Genomic DNA, 20,301 nt, shown 5'->3' on the forward strand with positions numbered 1-20,301 from the left:
AGGCAAATAGTTCATCCTTTAAAGTTTGCTTGTTTATCCATGTAATGAATGTCATGCTTCACGGAAAAATGAGTTTGGTGGTAGTGCAATTTCTTTGTGTGCTGGTTTTTGTTCTCCTTTTTTTAAGAAAACCCCTAAAATGTCAATATTAATTTTCTGCTAAGAGATTAGTGATTCATTTAATATCATCTGCTGCAGGACAAAGCAGCCTTAGGATGGGCTTGTTGAACTTGAGTAGGTTCAGTATCAAAATATCTGTTGAATCCTTTCTCACTTCCTCCAGTGCATCTTACAGCAAGTTCTTAAGCACTTAACCTGTTTTTCCCAGGATGATGAGTCACAGTAAATATGCTCATAGTGAAAGCCCTGATTAAAATTTTCTTCAGAAATCTTGACAGTGGCATTAATAAGTGTTTTAAAACCTTGAGCATCATGGATGCCCTCTCCCACCTCGCTGGCAAAGCAGTGTCATTCCTGACTAGGAAGATGGCCAAGCCCTGTTTTTAGCAGCAGAGAATCCCAGCTGGACACTGTAGCCAAGCCTGTCACTTGTGTATGGGTGTGAAGAAAGGCTGAAAGGCAGACTGGAGCCTGAACAGCTGAAAACTTACCAAAAAAAAGCACATTACCTCTGCACTGCTGTACCTGGGATCAGCCTCACAACTGTCGACATCTACTGCTCTCCTTCTTTCTGCTGATCCATGCAATAAGGGAGGGTCAATTTTAAAAGCTCATCAACACCTACTATTATGACAAAGCATACCCACTGCCCCCAGGAGAAAGGCTGAATTTGCATGAGTATTCCCCATGGGAGCTGATGTTTCACTGTCCCAATCAATTGACTACAATGGAAACATCATCAAGCCTCACAAGTGTACTCTTATTCTGAGAGGGCTCTCATCTCCCTGGTACTGAAGAACCTAATGCATTTATCACTGGCATAATTTCTGTAAAACAATGCTTTTATCCCTGCTCACACACAGAAGCACAAATCTGTGTAAATACTGCATACCAAACTCCCACCAAGATCAGGAGGAGTTGCCTATGTACTGTTCAGGGGATCTGAACCTACAGGTTTGCTGAAAATATTCCAGTGTATCATTTTTAGGGTAAGAAAAGGGATTTGAATCCCACACCCTGCAGAAGCTCATCCTCTCCAGGAGACCCACAGTCCCATAAGCAGGAGCCCAAAGGTGACTAGCAGGGTGCAGTCCCCAGGTGCTAAGCGCTGCTCACATCACATGAATCTACCCCAAATCAGTCCACGGATGCTGTCCACCATGCCCATGAACTGTGAAAAGGAAAGAGACATCAAAGAGCCATAGGCATCTCATCACTATAGGCAGGAATGTTAGGTCCACCCACAAGTTCAACTAGAAACTGCCTTTTTTATTTGGAGAACATGTGACAGCTTCATCCTCCTTCCCCACACGTGGGCTGGAGGACTTCAGACTGGAACAGTATTTCAGCATTGCAGAGGAGTGCAGGAGTCCAAAATCACATGTGGGCAGTTTGCTTTGTTGCCCACAGCTCATTCCCGATCAGCCTTGCCAAGGCAGCACTTACTTTAAAATCACTAAAAGGTGTAAACAGAAAACAAAGCCATTATGTTTGTAAGGTCAAACGGTGTTGTAAATAACTGTCCATCAAGAACACTAAAAGCTAACTGGCAAAAATGGGTTACTAAGTTGCTGTGTGTGAGGGTCAAGTTGTCCTCTGTTCTTATGCAATACTTGTTTTTTTTAAATGCTCTTACTTTCAAAAGCTAAGGATCACCAGATCTTTATGTATAATTCTGGATACATAGAACACGTATGGCACACAGATAGCTGGACAGATGCAGGTGGACAGTGCATACTACTATACCATGGGTCATGTCCCCCTCATTTTGGTTCATGCTCCTTCAGCACCCCAGCTCTATCTAGTGCAAAGAAGGACATGGTAGAAAATAACTGAGCACAGAGATTTCTTCTTAATGCAGAAGTATTAACAGTCTGTTTAACTGGCCTCAGCTTTGAGAAGAAAATATGAATTTTTGAGGCAAAACCAGAATTATTAGATAGAAGAACTAAAAACCTTTATCTGGTATGGGTTGTTTACTCCTACATTATCTGTTTACTTATGATAACCAAGAAAAGATGAAAAAATGAAATAAAGACCATGAACAAATACTGTGTACAGGTACCCAGATACCAGAAAGTGCCATTAAGTTTGGATCATGCTTCAGCTTTCTTCATTTACAGAAGAATCTCACAGGTTATCAGTTCTCCATCAATAAGAAATAACATTTCATAACGTATCGCTAGTGGAAAGCCAAATCTTAGGCTTCCTCTAAACTGAAAACACCATGCATATACAGCATGCAGGCAACTGAAATATCACATATCAACTACGTGTGATACTCAGACTGGATGCCAACACCTGTCTTGCAACCATTTTATGGAGTCCTCAAAGTTTCTGCTCTCAGTGATGCTGGGAGACCTTTCAAACAAGGGAAGTGCAAACAAACTGAAGTATAAAGCACAGTATTTTTACTGTGTAAATCCAATGATATAAAGTAGAATAATTGATGGAACCACTATAAAATCAGCTCCAAAAAATATAGTTCATGCTTTGCATGTTTTTTCCCTCTAACTAAACTGTAACAGACTATTCATCTGGTTTCTCCCTCCCCCTCCAATTTTCTTCCCTTTTTTTTTTTTTTTTAAATCCCTTGGGGTAGAGCCAAGAATCTCAATGTGCCACAATAACCACGTTTACTTATTTCCAATTCCTGTCTGTAGTATCATATCATATCAGCTCAACCTGGCATCAACATGGTGCTCTTCACTGACAAGCCCAGTAAGCAATCCAATCTGTTCTTCATTATGTGATGCTCGGGAGATATGGGAGGGTGAAAAAAAAAACAGAAAGGAGAGAAGGGGAAGCTAACAGGCCAGTAGCGGACAGAATGAGAAATAGAAAGTGACTAATGACAGACAAAAGTATGAAGGAGGAATGTGATGCTGGGATGTAGAAAGAATGATAAATAAAAAAGGTGTAGCAATAAGCAAGTGCGATAGGTGGGAAGGAGAAAAGCAACAAGACCGACAGAGTCAGACGAAGGGGAAGTGAGAAACCCTAAAGAAAACAACCCGCCTGGAACAGAGTCCCATTGCTCTGTAAAGCATAGACTTTCTGAATAATTCTTCCCAGAGCTTAATTCACTAATAGAATTGAAAAAAACACAACAAAATCAACTTCCAAGGCAGGTGAAAAGTGGTCCCAACCAACCCACTCCCAACTGGCTGTGATTTCCTCTAATTGCAAGTGAATAATCAGGTTCCCCCTGGGCAAAATGTTAGTGAAAAAACAGAACAAAGTGAGCAAGGGAACACCTGCTTAATGAATGGATTTGCCTTTTCAGAAAGGCTGGTGTATTGGTGCATTATGCAGTCACAGCAGAGTTTAAGTGTAGGCGTGAGCTTACAGAGTCGATTAAACATAATTTAATTGCATTTAAATAATTAATAATGAAGCATATTTTAATTGCATATAATTTCTTTGTTGTGCAGTGCTATGTGCCTTGCAAAGCCCAACTCACAAACACTCAGCAGTGCCAGATCCCAGCACGCCCAGGCTATCTGCAGCCGCCTGTACCCATGCCTTTAGACATGAGGTGCAATTAGCCCAACACAAGTGAGTACTTTCTCCACAGCCCTGCCTACCATGGGCCACAAAATGGAAACAGCTCCTGAAATAAAACTGCTGTTCAACATATGTCTTTGATCTTTGCTATCCGGATGGACTTTGACATGCTGGAGGGGTGGGCCCTGTGTGAACCTCACGAAGTTCAACAAGGCCAAGTGCCAGGTCCTGCACCTGAGTCACAGCAATCCCAAGAACAAGGGCTGGGCAGAGAATGGATTGAGAACAGCCTTGAGAAGAAGGACCTGGGGGTACTGGTGGACAAGAAGTTCAACATGAGCTGGCAATGTGCACTCACAGCCTAGAGAGCCAACTGTGTCCTGGGCTGCATCCAAAGTAGCATGGCCAGCAGGTCGAGGGAGGTGATTCTCCCCCTCTACTCTGTTCTTGTGAGATGCCACCTGGAATGCTGCACTCAGCTCTGGGGACCCCAAGATAAGAACAATGTGGATCTGTTGGAGTGAGGCCAGAGGAGGCCACAAGGATGATCAGAGGGCTGGAGTACCTCTCCTATGAAGACAGAAGATGGGGTCGTTCAGCCTGGAAAAGAGAAGGCTCCAGGAAGACCTTATAGCAGGACTCCAGTACTTAAAGAGGATACAAGAGAGCTGGAGAGGTACTTTTCACAAGGGCATGTAGCGACAGGACATGGGGGAATGGCTTTCAATAGAAAGAGGGTGAGTTTAGATTAGGTATTAGGAAGAAATTCTTTACTGTGAGGGTGGTGAGGCACTGGAACAGTTTACCCAGAGAAACTGTGGATGCCCCAACCCTGGATGTGTTAAAGGCCAGGTTGGATGGAACTTTGAGTGGAAGGTGTCCTTGCCCATGGCAGGTGTGGTTGGAACTAAGAGGATCTTTAACGCAACCCAAACCCATTCTCTGATTCTGCCACATGACACTGTGGGCCACCTAAAAGAGAAAGGCAGAGGCAACAAGATCCTGACTTTCTATATAAACTGAGCTTAAACTGGCAGTCAGGTAAATGCATGTGTGTGATCCCAAAAGCCTGCTCGGTGGTATCACCTAAATATAGAGGTACCTCCCGGGTGTTTCCTTCTCAGTCTCCCCACAAGGCTCCCTGCTCAGCATATGAATTCCATGATCATTCAGTCTTAAGTCATAAATATTTTTCCCCCTTCTTTTTTGGAGCATACAGTAAGGGAATCCAGATGCTCCATTTCATTTGTCTGCCTGAGCTCCATGCTTAGCACTAAGGCTTTATTTAGTTAGCAAAAGTATGTAAGTATGGCTCTTGTTCCCAAGCTTTAAAGTCTCCCAAAGATGTCGAAAGCAGCTGCTTACTCCGTTTGCCATATATGGTTTGCATGATGGTGTGATTAACATGGATTTCCTTGGAACTAGCTCAGGTTGATTTCCACATCTCACAGCCAATTAATCAACAAGCAAAAGAAGCCCTTTTGGGCCAAAGGCTGATACAGAGTGCACGATAAGGGTATTGAGAGATGCCTGAGAATCTGCATTACAGGGAAGTGGATATTTCCCTCCTTTAGTAAATTATCACGCTTCTTATGCCAGCTATGCTCAGACACATTGAGGTTCCAGGTAAACTGGATTGTGTCAAAACTCACTAAAACCAAAAGTATGGTGTCTCTGCACCGATGCGCATATACTAGTTACCTAGAAATCAAGTGAAGAGACATGACAGATAACTTGGGAAGAAGTACAAACAAGCATTTGCTGCTAAATTCACAACAGTTAAGATCAGAAAACTCCATCAAATCCTGTAAATTGATCTTTACATTGCAGGTAAACATACATTTCCCAGATATGCCCTCACAGATCCTAGTAATTTGAAGATTAGTTTTGTTGGGCTAAAACAAGAGTTGGAAGACAGCTAGTCTTAATTTGAAAACAGAAAGAAAAATCCAGCACTTCCAATGATAATTTGTTCCAATGGACTGTAAAAATGTGTCCCGCTTTCTGTGCAGATTTATCTGTCCCCTTTGTGCTCTCTTTCTGCACTAGATTGAAGAGCCCTTTAGTGTTTAATGTTTTCTCTCCTTCAATGTATTTAATACGCTTGCAGTAAAGAACTAGCCATTTCAGACAATTTTCCTTTCAAAGCCTGTTATTTCAGGCATACCAAAGTTAAAAATCACAAAAAGTGTCTAGACTAGTGTATTCCTCCTGATAATATGCTTACTAAGCAGGATTACTGGCTAAAGCTCAACCTAGCTGGACAACTGTAGTGTCTTGTTTATTTAATACTATTTCCAAAGGCTTTACAAATTGCCTGTATAACGAAGTCTGCCTGTCACTGAAATTGTCCTATTCTTCACCACAAATTGGTGGCTGAGTGAGCCTGAGCAAAGCTCTGAAACAGGGAGCGAACTGGCCAAATCACAGAGCGGCCCCACCCGACACTACTATGGACGTCTGTATCTTGCTTTTCTCCTCTACTTGAATAGATGTTAACTATCACAGAGTTTATAATAATCCAGTGTAACAACTATCCAACACCAAGCTGGTATTCTAACCTTAATGCAGAGCACTCCTACACAAGAAAAGATCTTTTTGATTGCCAGCTGCAGTAAGTGCCATATGGAAATAACTGGTTGTGCTATGCAGGTGCATGCACAAACCCACACTTGTTAGTTGTTGGTACCACCACCTGGTGTTACTGTTGCCCAAAAATGCCTTACACAAACATTGTTTTTGATGACTTACTACTAGTCCAGACTGTAGCCTGTAACTGCCTGAGATTTTACAGGGCTGCCTGCCTGCATCATGGTGAGTACCTCTGAAATTTTTTGAAGACAGACCTTGTTTATGACTCAGAATGAATCAGAGCTGTCTGAAGATTTCTACTGTCCATGTCTGTTGCAAGATGGACTTTGAATTGGCATGGGAGCAGCCTTTGAGTCAGCGTACTTGATTTTTTCCTCTGTTAAGTGCCCATTTTCTCTCTCAAATTACAAGCCTTCAAAAAATTGTCACTCACAAACACCTGCTGCTCATTTCCTAGAAGTTCAGAGCTGATCTGCGCCATGTCCCTGCAAACTAGATGTGATCCACTTCCTGTCAGATAGGATGCCTCATGCTACTGCTGTTATTGGCTGTACCGGGCTTTGCTACCTGTTTGTCCCAGAGATGACTGCAGGCACTGTGCATGCCAGTACTCTCGGCAGCCTCCCAAGGCAGTAAGAAAAGTAAATGTTGCCAAAAACATATAAAAAATTTGAAAAAAATTAAACTTGCAAGTGAGGATGAGGGGGAAGAAAAAAGAGGAGAATACAGATAAGAGGTTATGTGAAAGATGCTGAGAAACAAAACCAAGGAATGAAAACCTGAGAAGCAGGAAGAGGAGATTTGCAACTGTAACTACAGGAGGTAGCTGTGATTCCCACAAAAACAAGAATACAGTTATCTGAACATTGGAGAAAAAGAGGTCTGTGACTGTGAGCCAAGGAAGGGAAAAGATGCAGTTACAGGGTCCACCAGGAAGAGGCCTGGAAAGCAAAGAATGTCCTGCCAAGGAGGACGGGCTGGAACAAAAGCCTAGACAGTGGAAAGTATGCATAGCTAGGCCATGGAGATGAGCCAGAAGAGAGGACAGAGAAGACAAGAAGGGAGAAGGATAAAAGAAAGTTATACCAAGGCAGAAAAAGCCTGTGCCTAATAAGCTCTCATTCAGAGCCTACAGTGAGAAAATTCCTGAACCTCAGTATTTCAAGGAAAATAACTTCAAAATCCAATGGAAAAGTGTGTTGCATCCATGCCTAATGATGGCTGATGCTAGACAGTCTGTTACTGAATGGATTTGCCATTTATCACTGCCACACAACGGTACTTCTATATTTTCCTTTCCCAGACAAGGAAATCACATGCTGAAAATTCTGCTGAAACCATACAATCCCTACTGTGTGTGTGCCCAGGAGCAGTCCGAGCTCTTCTCCCCAAGATTGCTGTCTCCTTGCCTGGAGGCAATGAGGCTTCTCTCAGATAAGTCTGGACCCCAGACCTGCAAGGCTTGTTGTTCATGAGGATGCTCATGCCACTTACTGCAGGAGCTGGAAGGCAGGCAGGGAGGAGAAAAGGGGGTTAGAAGAACAGAAGCTCAGCTGAAGGCTCCATGGGCATGACCATCGCAACCCTTCTGCCATAGACACATACTCTGAACCAGGGGCATCCTGGGCAGCTTCTACCCAAACGCTCCACACCTCCACCTACCCTGGCACCTCTAGATATAACAGTACTCAGCAGCTCCAGCTGGCATCAGCTTTTCCCAGCACATATCCAGTGCTTTCTAGGGGTATGTGTTCAGACAAGTCAGGCACCTGAAACCATCTACAGAAAGATGCCTTTTGGGACATAAATAATTTGCTATTGAAATGCTGCCCTACAAACTTCAATTTGAATATGGAAGAGAAAAAAGTTGAACAGTCATTCGAAGCCCAAGCACTACTCGAGGAGGAAATCGAATAAGGTAAAAATGACTGCTCAATCCTTTAAATTCAAACCAGTGGACACTGCAGGGCACAAGAGAGGAAAGGCACTATGGGCAGCCTTCACCGGCAACTACTTAAGCCCATATGCTTGCCTTCACCACCTTATTGATCTTATTTTAACATAACTGTTTGAAAAGAATAAGCAAAGACACGGTGTGTTCTCCTAGTGACAGGCAACTTGATTCCTTTATGGCTGTGATACCTTTCTTTATATTTTATTTAAACACAATAATAAATGCATATCACTGTTTTGAAATTTACCTGCCCAAACCTAGGCACAAGCTGTGTTTACTTTTACTAAGAGATATTGTTTCCTAACAGGAAGGCAGAATTATCTGATAGGAAACACAGCTAATGTAGCACAAACAAGTTATTAAATGGAGTCCAACAGGGTACATGATGAACAATCCCAAAACCACAATTCAGTGGGGTAAAACACCACCATGCAACTGAGCAAAATAACCTGCTTCCAAGGCTTAGAGACTGCATGGGATAGAAATAATTTTAAATCAATTGAGTTACTGTTTCTTGGCAATTTTATAGAAAGGAGAAACAGTGTAATTGGCAATCAAGCACTCCTTTGGGAGCTTCCAAACAGCCAGCTGGATTTGTAAATGCATGTTAATCTGCCAGGGCCAAATCCTGCAGGCGCTTTAAACAGTGGGGTAAATTGCATGCTGGGTGTAAGTTACTCCAAACAGGGATGTAAGCAGTAAAGGAGTACAACTCACATGTCAATGGAATGCTGCTTTTGTCCCTAAAAGTAAATACAAACCTGCTTTCACTCCCCTGCCAAAACAGAGTTCACTGAATGTTACCAAGCACAGATCTACTCACCCTTTACTTGCTAAGCAGTAGCTAAATATAGCTCAGGGACGAATATGCAGTCTGCATGATTAATTAGCCGGCATCTTGATCTAACTTTTCTTCAACCTTTATACGCTTAATAATAGCTATTTATTAAATCAATGAGCCTGTGTATGAAACTGAATCCATTAGTTTATTTTAAGTCACTATATATAGACAGGATTTCACTGCAGGAGCAAACACTATGGACAAATTACTGGAGTCATCTAGATCCAGCACTTGGGAGTGAGGAGGGGCACCAATGAAGATCTCAACTCCAAGGGACATGCACTGTTACAGTCCTTCAAGGATTGTTTCAGGGTTTGCTTTGAAAAGAATAACATTCCAACTGAGCTAATAACCCGCTTGCATTTCTGGAAATAATTTTCCTCTAATACTGATTGCCTTTATCTGAAAACCACGACATTTACCTAATGTCCCATGTTCTGAAGGAGGATGAACTGGAAGTGACCTTTCTTGCTCACTGACCAGACTGTTCAGATGAACAAATTCAAAGAGAAATTCTCTTTGAAGGGAGAGATGCTTCTTGCCCGTGAGTGCATCTCAAAACCATCCATCCAACTGTCTCAGATGTTCGACTTAGGAGAGGTGGTACTGTGCCCTGCAGAGGACTGTCTCTATTGCTCTTATGGCACAAGGCCAGAATGACTACCTAAATATACTCATCTAACTTCCAGACGGCTAGTCAGGTGAAGTGAATCCCACCCCACTCTGGCATGTCCCTGAAGAAAGTGCTGACTTTCCACACAGCATCTCCAAAGAACCTCACTTCAGAATCATAGAACAGAATCATATCCTGAGTTGGGAGGGATCCACACAGACCATCAAGTCACACTCCTGTCCCTGTACATGACCACCTCAAGAGTCACACCATGTGCCTGAAAGTGTTGTCCAAACGCTTCTGAAACTCTGTCAAGTTTGATGCTATGACCACTGGGGAGCCCATTCCAGTGCCCAAACACCCTCTGGATGAAGAAGCGTTTCCTAATATCCAACCTAAACCCCACCCAATACAGCTTCATTCCCTCGGTTCCTATCGCTGGTCATCAGAGAGAAGAGATCAGTGCCTGCCCCTCCACTTCCCCTCATGAAGAACTTTGTTGGAGTCCTGACAGAAAACCCACTTTTACATAAAATTGGTGAAGCTTTCTTCTGCCTTTTTTATCCATGTATCTCTTCCAACTGTATTGATAAGGGGAGATGCTGATGAATCCTAGTCGCATTGCTGTCCCTTGAGAGGTATTTGAAGTCACTTATAAAGCCAGACCTAGTAGCTGCAGGGACAGGAAACCTTCAAATAAATCTTTCAAAGTTGCTGAGAGAGGCTGTGGGATGCCAAGTGGCCAAGCCAGGCCAGCTGCTTCTGGATGCCCCAGGCAGTCTGACATCCCCCTTATTCCTGCACTGAACACAAGCAGTTTCTGGGGGATTTGCAACCAATATGGGCAAAATATGAGCAGTTTAGGGAATGACAACTACTTTGGGACTGGTACTTTATAAGCAACACAAAAAGTGTGGAAGAATAAATTCCTCCCAGGTGAAGAATAAATATAACTATATTCTGCTCCATGCATTTCTCCCCTGTTAAAGAACACGCACTCCAAGAGGCCAAATTTTCTCTGACCCCTGTAATATGCAGCTTTTCACATTAAATAAAGCAAACTGAAATTCTACAATTGCAAAATAATTCCCGAGGGGGAAAAAAAATCACCAAACCCCAAAAAAATCCCCTCCCATCCCCCAAAAAACATTTCATATCCTCTGAGGAAGCAAAACCATGATGTCTCAGTTCCAAAGGTTCAGGGTGAAATTAGCTGCCTCCAAGTGTAGCAATTCAGCAACATGAAAACTGAAGATGCCTTTTGTTATTCTTGAGACACTTCAGAAAAATCACTTCATTCTGCATCTGGCTTGAGACTGTTATCTGAATGTATCGCAAGGAAAGTGCTGTGACATTCACAACAAGCGTTTTAGAACTAAACCAGACTAAACAGTAGAAAATACAACAGGAAGTAGAATACAGCACTATTTCCCCCGAGATGGCTCTATTACAGCCTCCAGTAGTGCGAACTACCACAGGATTGCCTCCTTTCTCCTGGTTATGATTAAATGCTAATTTGGAAAAATGTACTACCAAAAAAAAAAAAAAAGAAAAGAAAAGAAACCTTAGGAGTTGAGAGAAGACTCCAATGGTCTTAAAACCAAGGCCAAATCCCAACACAATAGATACAGGTTACTGGCTTCCTTCATTTACACTTTCTTTATTCATTTTTTTCTACATTCATACAGTTTTCTAAGTGTCTTTGCTGGCAAGCCTCCAAATTTGGGCTTCTAAGCCCAAAGCTTGCTGGAAAGTCTCCAGCCACTCTTGCTTTACATCACCTACCCTGTAGCTCAAGGGTCAAGTAAGTAAATCTCCCTTGTCGTGCCAGGAGCAGGACTGCAGGACCGGCACTCTGGGGATCTCTGCATTCTTGCAGAGGGATTCCAAATGTTGGTGCCCAGAAGCATCCCAGCCACTCCCCACTGTTGGGTGGCCATTGGCATGATTCAACCAGGCACTTCACAGGGATGCAACCAACAAGCAGATGTTGAGATGCATCCCCTGGCCTCTGTCGAGAAGGATGTAAATCAGCAAGCATTGGAGGTTTGGAATGAAAAGCAGGGAAATTCACTTTTCTTTTCATATGAAGGACAGATACTTGCTAAAGACTGAACTGCAGCATTCCACCAGGCAGCAGAGCTTTAGCATGGGTTTATCACACAGAAACATCCTGAGATAAGGAGCAAGAGCAGAGCTCCCCAGAAGACATGGGAGGAGAAGGAGCAGGATAAGACAGTTTATTTTTGGCTATGACTAATACAACATTCAGAATAAGTGCTTCATGCCCAAATTGAAAGAGGAAGAAAAACAAATCATGTATGTCTATTAGCAACCCTAAATAGAGTACTTCAGCCTTCTCTTTGACTAATGCCTTGATTAAAAAGTATATAAGAAGTCCAGGGGTTTTGCATTTGAACCTGAACAGCATGGATGAAGATCGTCCTATTTTCACTGTATAAAGATTTGGAAGTCTATTGTAAGGTAATAATTGCATTTCAATTATAATTCCTGAAGAAAGAGGCCCCCTATGCATGCCTTCAAAACACAACTTTATAACTTTTAACATTAAAATGCTAAGAATACTGTTGCTGCAAAGCTAAGAGATGACAGTGTGAAGCAGTCGAAGGCTCTCCTCTCAGTATGGTAGTTTTTTGCTCTCCAGAGAATATATGGTATTTATTCAGAGGAAGCTGTCTGCAGTGGAGAAACTGGAAATAGTTTGGAATTTTACTCCAAAACTGTTCTGTGATTGGATACACCTTTTCTCTTTTTTCTTTCTTTCTCTATTCCTTTCCTTCTTTTTTTTTCTGTCTACTAAAACTGCAACTAATACAAAGAATTCAGAATTGTGAAGGTAAAAACATTAACAACTATAAGAATTTTCTATTTGAGAAACTCAGAATGAAAAATTCAAATTCTCAGTTCATTGCAAATATTCAGCTTAAAATCTAATGTTAACTATAACATACAAAAATTTAAACACTGAACTGAATTACCTGGCAATCTTGTCCCAGATTTGCTGGATTCTTAATTTGTGAAAATGTTCAGTTTGAGCTTTTTGGATCAATTCAAGAAAGAAAAACCTTCAAAATATCAAAGATACCCACGGATGAAACCAATTTCTACAAAGATGACACATCTGTGGATCCTAGCCTCTACACATCTGGAGCAAAATTAAATGTAGACCACCAATATCTTTTTCTGTTGCTTGGCTTTACATTTCTAGAAACTTCACCAGAGGGATAAAACAATAATAAAACCTACCAGAGCTCCCTCCCTTGTCTAGTAGGATGTACAATCAGAGCAATGTCTGAACTCAGCCTTTCACTCTGCGATGCCAAATGGACTGTGAAATTGTTTACCTTAATGGATAGTGCTACTTTCTCTTAGAAACAGAATGAAATTTATTTGGTAATCTAAACCAAACTCACCAGATTTTATTCACTTATAGTGAAATTGCTTCTGTCATTTCTCTGCTCACATGGTCGATAATTCACCTGAGAGGGTGAAACTTTAGCAGTCACATCTGTACCTCTGTCATGCACAGGCCGTGCAAATGCAAACCTCTTTGCTTGGAGTAAGAGGAGCTCACCAGACCCTTGGCACTGACACCTATGAACATGGGCAATACATCCTGCTAAGTGATGTGATCCTGCCTCTGGATTTTAATTTCTGAGTCAAGAATTGTCATTTTTCGGTGGCCACACAATTTTATATACTTAAATCTTCAACCATAAAAATAAAACCCAAAAGCAGGTACACATAGAATACAAATAAGAAATGAAAAAACACTATGTTTTCATCTAAACAGGGCTAGACCCAAAATATCTTCATTTACTGGCCTTCCTCAAGGCATCAGCAAGTCCCTATAGAAATATATGGAATAATCATCTCTTGAAATACTGTATCTTGAGAGCAGAAGTGACACACTGGTCTAACACAGAGCCTAGGAACCACAAATAGGTTATGACTGTGACAAATGGGGTTACAAGCCATCCAGAATTCAATCTCATTTGCTGTTTAGGCTATTATTAAAGTAACACAAGGCCACAACAGAAGATAATTCAGAAACTGGATGAAACTCTGAAGCACAGGATCCAATATCCCTTCTAAAATTGTTAACATCAATAATGATAAATCTCCATAGCTTTAAAAATCCCTTTTAAAATACAGGATATCTTCAAATTACTTCTTCCAAGTTATCAAGCTGATATCAGATGTCAATGTTATGAGCCCAGGGCTATAAATTAATAAGTCTGTTTCTACAAACAACATCATAAGCCCTTAGAAATTTCTTCAAATTTCTCCTTGGAAAATTCTGTGAGAAGTAATCCTGTGACACAAGATGAGTACATGGCATGAGAGGAGGAAATCTCCATAAATCCAGGCACCTCCCTTGAACCTCATGAATTTCAGTAAGTCCAAGTGCAAGAACATACACACCTGGGGCAGGGCAACCCCAAACATGAGTAGAGACTGGAAGAAGAACTCACCGAGAGAAGCCCTGTGGTGGAAGACTTGGGGATTCTCGTGGATGAAAAGCTGGACCTGAGTCAACAGTATGCACTCACAGCCCCAAAAGGTAAACTCATCCAGTGCTGCATCAAAAGCAGGTTGAGGGAGGGGATTTTCTCCATCTACTCTGCTCTTGTAAGACACCACCTGGAGTGATGCATTCTGCTCTGGGGTCCTCAGCACAAGAATGACATGACCTGTTGAAGAGGGTCCAGGATAGGGCAATGAAGAGGATCAGAGGGTTGGAGCACCTCTCCTATGAAGACTGGCTGAGACAGGTAGGATTGCTCAGTCTGGGGAAGAGAGGGCTCCAGGGAGATGTTATAGCACCTTCCAGTAAATAAAGGCAGCCTATAAGAAAGCTGGAGAGGGACTTTTCACAAGGCTGATAGTACAAGGGGAAATGGCTTTAAATGGAAAGAGGGTCAGTTTAGATTATGTATTAGGAAGAAATTCTTTACTGAGAGGGTGTTAAGACACTGGAACAGGTTACCCAGAGAAGTTGTGGATGCTCCATTCCTGGAAATGTTCAAGGTCAAGCTGGATGGGGCCCTGAGCAACCTGACCTAGTGAATGACAGCCCAGTCCACGGCAGGGGGGTTGGAACTAGATGATGCTTAAGGTACCTTCCAACCCAAACCATTCTCCGATTCTATGATTCCAAAGCTGAGAGCTGCAGCATTTGTGTTCTTATTTCATTTTACTTTATGAGGGAACATAAGAAGAAAAGAAATTTGAAATTGCTAAAACTATAAATACCAGATGGACAAAATAGGGCAAGCTGTAAAAGATGTAGGGTAGAGAAAGAAAATGAGGAAAACTCCAGGATAATCAATTCTCTGATTCTCCATCTGCCCTGACTGTCCCTGGAAATAAAGGAACCCAGGAACCTCACAGCATGAAAAATATGAAAATGGAGAGCAGATGATTTTCAGTATAATGTAAATGCCACAAATGATACTTTCTAACTTCTGAATAAACAAGTTCAAATCCAAGGAAAATTAGAAGGGAAGAGTTAAAGCTCTCTGCTATTTATCCTCATATAATTTATACAAACAATTTACAGAACATATCCAAGTCCTACAAGCTTTGCTTTTAAATCCATCTTCCTTTCAAATTAAAAGGAAATAACATGCTTCGACTTCAAATGCATTTAAATTAGTGTCTTAACCTGAAATCTGCTATGGAAAAAAATGCAAGACCTTATCTAGAAATCTTCAGGAATAAAAGCCCTTTTTTTGAGCTCACAAAATTCAGATATGATTCTGGGTGAAAGAAAAGGAAAGAGAAAAGATTCCTCTTCTCCATTCCAAGGAGACAAAACCAGAAAACAAGTCCTTTTTTTCAGCAAAAATACTGAAGCTCCTACCAAAAAAAAAATAAAAATATATTACCTGCATATTATCATCAAACTCCTCTATACGGAAATCATAATTTTTTTCTAAAATCTCAGAAATGTAAAACTGTAGTCATGTTTTGCCACTACTGACAACCAAACAAAAAGCTCATTATGCATCTAAACTCGTGGCAAGAAGAAATACAGTGAAAAAGAAGAGATGAAGTTCATTCAAATCAGATGGCAGCAGAACCAGGAGCAGAAGAAGAAAGTCCACCACACATAAATATGGAGATGGTGAAGGACTGTTAACCCTTGACTTGATAACTCAGGGTCGACTGACAGATATGAATCGACCGTAAATCTCACCCCATGTGTCCTAGATGATATTCCTGTTATTCCCATCATTTTGCCAGCACATCAGCTCCATAAGATGTACTGCACATTCTGCCTCCATCCAGGGCTCAACTGGGCTCTGCTCCATGGACATACTGCATTTTACCTGGTTGATGTGACTTGGTCACAGCAAAATAAACTAAGATTATCTAAGACTGCAGATCACAGAACCTTAAAGCACAAATCAAAAGTTTCCTAATGAAAGAGTCAAACGGTAAGCAACAAAATCGGTGTCATTTTCTGCAGTCCTGAAAGTCAGTTCATATTTCATTTAAAGGTACAACTTCTCTTCAACTATCCTTATGTGTCTAAAAGTTTGGTGTCTAGTCCAGTCTGGTCTGATAGATTCGCTGTGAAGTCAGCAGAGAAAGACAGCCATTTCCACACGGTAAACCATCCTCAGAAGAGATCGTTAGAGAGGAAGCTCAAGTGACTAGATTAGACACAACAGGTAATTTCTAGACAACTGATGTAAGATTAAACATGTGCTACACCATCTGACTGGCAAAACACAATGCCAGCAAGTGTATCAAATACATAATCCAGACTAAGCTGCAATGAGGATGAGAAGAAGATAAGGGAACTGGGTCTGTTTAGATTTGGAAGAAGAGGTTAGTGCTGGCAGAGGGCAACTTCATTTCAGTCTTTTCACCTAAAGAGAGGCTGTAGAGAAGACAGAGCACAGAGAGGTAACCATCATGAGTGGCAGGCAAAGAAATTTCTACATGAAAACTCATGGCCATAAGCATGGTTAAGCACTGGAACAGGCTTCCCAGAGACATTTTCTCTACCAATGTGGACAAGGCCTGGAGCAACTGGACCCAACACTGAGTTTAGATCAGGATGGAGCAAGAGGATGGGCTAGAGGACCTCCCAGACTAAAAGGTTCTGCAATTTAGTGATGTGCTATGAAATATAGATTGTTGCATTTTCTGAAAAATCAGACCATAAAATTTCTGTGTATTTTCTGTCCTAATTTCTTTTGGCCTTTTTTCCCCATCTCCAATGTGTTATTAACATTAACATCAAGGATGGAGTCCAAGTCCTTTCAGATTCCTAAATGTACGTGTCTCCATGTGAGCCAAACACCTACGCTCCCCTCATGCTTAATGAACATCTGAAAAATCAGTTCCCTCCACACTGGTATTTAGAATCCTTTAAGGTTCCCCAGCATATTACCTGAGACAATCTCAAGGGACTGACACATATGACAAATTTTGCACGGACTGATACTCCTCTGCCATTCTAGCCCTTCAGTCCTTCAGCCCTGCTAGTCCTTCAGCTGACCAAATGCAGGTTCACACTCAGAAACACCTGACATCATGCCCACAAGTCTACACTTTCAGGTCCCAACCTGGGGCTGAATCCTAACCATAATTTCCACAGCCAGTTAGGGTTGTGATGAAAAAAAAGTAAGATACAGTAGAGTGCATCAAAGGAATCCCAGTTAAGATTGTGGAATTTATCCTGTAGAAAAGTATGTAAAAAAATAGGGTATTAGGACACAATAAATGAATGACAAGGGAAAAGCAAAGTAATGAACGCTCTCCAAAATACTGTGCCTTGAATAATAAAGGCCACAAAAAAATGCTACTGTTACTACTAATGATTGCACAATTAAAGAGTACCTGATTATGCAGAGAGTGGACAGATTAGATTCACACAGGTATTTCCCTAACTTGTAAGTTTTTTGACTTTGTCACCTTAACCATATTCTTTTAATGCACTTTCAGCATGCTATGTTCCAGGCACAGTCCTGACTATATGAATACTAAAGGGTGAAGTTTTCAAAGACACTCAGTGCTGGATTAATATTTCTCTCCCTGAAAATGAGGGTAATTTCTTTATGCTTCTGACATCCTCCTCCCCCTCCTTCTCTCCCTGGCTTGAGATTTATAATGTAATTTTATACAGCCTTACTTTTTCTTCTTGAAATCACTCTTGCAGCTTTACGCATTTCATCTATAATATCATGTTCTGAATACCCATTTTAAGGAGTTTCTTTTGCCCAAATAGTTCATACAGAAAATTGGTTGAAGCTGGCAACACTCCAATAAAATCCACATTCAGTTACTCCATAAGGGAAAAAAGTGAACACTTTTGCATGCACCACCCTACAACATAAACTAGCACATAGCTGTGAAATACTGTCATTACTTTACAGCACCGATACAATTTTCTACCAAAAGCCCTAAAATTAAGGATTTCTTCAGGGTACAAAATAAAAGCAGTCAACCTTAAAAATTATAATTTGTCAGCACTTAAATATTTTTAAAAAATTATTTTGTTTCCTATCATATTAAATGACACAAACTGACAACAGCTCTATATGCTCAATGCATCCAGATGCACTTCTTTACGGTGAAGAACCAGTGATACAATGTGGCAAGAGACTGGTATTGTGCTCATTAGATCACTAAGCAGCAGTGCTTACAGAATATTTAACTAGACTCTACAAAGATATTCAAATGTAGCTGTCAGAACGTACTTTGAAATTTTTCACCTAATAAAAAATTGCAAGAGATGAGAAATTATCTCCCTATAAAGGAAAAAGTTCAAGGTGAATGTTACCTGATTAACTCACTTTGTTATTAATTAAATTCAATAAAAATCCCAAATATTGCATGCCACCCTTTATTAGCATTTCTGCAGAAAATAAGAACTATGCTTATCATTCAGCCAACAAAATTTAGTCAGAATTAATGAAATATCAAAGAATAATAACATAGTGTAGGAGGGAGTTAAGTTCAAAATGCGACCATGAAGGGAGAAAAAGCAGTATCTCCTACAGAGATTTATAAAGAAACTAAGGAAAAGTATTATTACGCAACTTGTATATATTTATTTATATGTATATATGTATTACATTCTCCATATGTACTGCATGCTGTAGAAATATCAATTTCTTTAAAAGTGCTTAAGATATTTTTTCATCTAAGAGCAACATGACATCAAAAACATGGTTCCATACTCTCAGTCTCAACTGGAATTTGTTTTTTTATTTAGTCATGCAATTCTTACCACATGGTACAAAGATTCATTTATCTGCAATATGAATTTGCCAAGAAATGGCCTGGACAGTATTTGTCACTCCAGTATCAGCATTCACATTAGCTACCTACCACACCTTTCCAGCAGAGAAGACAGATTTGCTTTAGCATGGAAACTGGGCAGCATTGCCCCATTCATTCTGCACTTTAGCAATGAAGATCAGCCTGGGGAACTTTGCATCTCTGTTGCTCTGCCAAACTTCTGGGGTATAAGCACAAAACTACAGCCTTTGTATCTGTCTTCTTCCCACAACGCAGAAAGGAACATTATATATATTCCATATAAATTTATATTTCCATATAAATGGAAAATTAAATTAGTTGAAAATATTCTTTTTAATCTCAAAATACTTATTTCTCAAGAAGATATGTTACCACCAAAAGGAACTTCTGTGGTACAGCCTTCTGGCATTAGGACAAAAAAAGAAATCTCCAGGTATTTGACCAGAAGTAGTAATACAGAAAGACTCACTTTAATGCCCACTTAATTTAAAAACGTTGCTAAATCTGTGACTTACCAGAAAACTATAATGCGTATTAATTGATGTCATCTGTACACAAGGAAGAATCCATTTATGACCCAAATGTCATGAAAATCAGCATAATTACACACTTTATAGTTTGGGTGATTTTTTCATTAAATTAGGAGTTCAAAGTGTGACTACAGTTGCATCATTTGATTAGCTTTATCTCATGGTGAGCATTTCCTTCTGGCTAAACCCAGGGAGTAGTGCTGAGAGTTAAATATGTACGTGCAGACTGTGAGACATACGCAGAACATTAAACATTGAAATATGACATTTTTCAATTTTAGGAAGAGGTGGTCAACCAGAAGGTACCAAAAATCTATGAAATTATACTACATTTCTGGAATATAAGAAATAGGTAGCTCAAACAGGGAGAATGGGACCCTTAAGGGACTAAGGAGACCATCAGGAGAAACACTAAGAAACTCTACCCCATCCCTCCTCAAGGAATGAGACAGTGCTAGCCTCCAAAAAAGGAGAAACCTCAAAAAATGTGATATTTGATTCAAAACATAAACATGCCTCAAGCTAAGCAGTTATGAAGAATGTTCTCAGTAAATTTATCCATGAGACAAATCCATCACTCCCATGAAGCACAAAACAGACTGTATTTGGGAGACACAGAACTGTATTTCCTCACAGTGCAAGTAATTTGGGAGGCACCATGATATTTACTTAAGGAATGACTAATTAGGTAAGAAGACAAGGGGAAAAATAAAAAAAGAAGGGGCCTCCTAATGTGCTAGAAATATAATTACTTTGAAAAATGCATGAACTGCAGCTAGAAACATAGTCCCAGGGAGAGGCCAGGGACATGTCAGAATCCAGCTTCAGTTCTCTGAATAAG

At 40.7% G+C, this 20,301-nt stretch overlaps 1 protein-coding gene across 9 annotated transcripts in view; it reads right to left on the bottom strand.

The window, feature by feature from the left end:
• FAT3 (FAT atypical cadherin 3) overlaps positions 1 to 20,301 on the bottom strand; it is a 401,772-nt gene that overhangs the window by 268,005 nt on the left and 113,466 nt on the right. The gene's annotated exons all lie outside the window — the stretch shown is intronic.

The sequence above is a fragment of the Lepidothrix coronata genome, unplaced genomic scaffold (genome assembly GCF_001604755.1).
Source record: "Lepidothrix coronata isolate B3197 unplaced genomic scaffold, Lepidothrix_coronata-1.0 Scaffold76, whole genome shotgun sequence".
In the NCBI taxonomy this organism is placed as follows: Eukaryota; Metazoa; Chordata; class Aves; order Passeriformes; family Pipridae; genus Lepidothrix; species Lepidothrix coronata.